Source organism: Etheostoma spectabile, chromosome 24, assembly GCF_008692095.1.
Source record: "Etheostoma spectabile isolate EspeVRDwgs_2016 chromosome 24, UIUC_Espe_1.0, whole genome shotgun sequence".
Taxonomy (NCBI): domain Eukaryota; kingdom Metazoa; phylum Chordata; class Actinopteri; order Perciformes; family Percidae; genus Etheostoma; species Etheostoma spectabile.
Window position 1 is genome coordinate 564,908 of NC_045756.1, and position 297 is coordinate 565,204.

At 38.0% G+C, this 297-nt stretch overlaps 1 protein-coding gene across 2 annotated transcripts in view; it reads right to left on the reverse strand.

Moving 5' to 3' along the window:
- LOC116674220 (tyrosyl-DNA phosphodiesterase 2) overlaps window positions 1-297 on the reverse strand; it is a 6,024-nt gene that overhangs the window by 4,974 nt on the left and 753 nt on the right. The gene's annotated exons all lie outside the window — the stretch shown is intronic.

Here is a 297-nt window from a genome sequence, read left to right on the forward strand (position 1 = left end):
AGTGTCAGTGTTGAGTCCAGTGTTGAAGTGATAAAGGGACCAGGTGTGAATTTAAGTCCAGGTGTGCATGTCTGTATGTATGTATGTGTGTATGTGTGTCTGTATGTGTGTATGTGTGTATGAGTGTATGTATGTGTGTATGTGTGTATGTGTGTCTGTATGTATGTGTGTATGTATGTGTGTATGTGTGTCTGTATGTATGTGTGTATGTGTGTATGAGTGTATGTATGTGTGTATGTGTGTATGTATGTGTGTATGTGTCTGTATGTATGTGTGTATGAATGTATGTATGTCTGT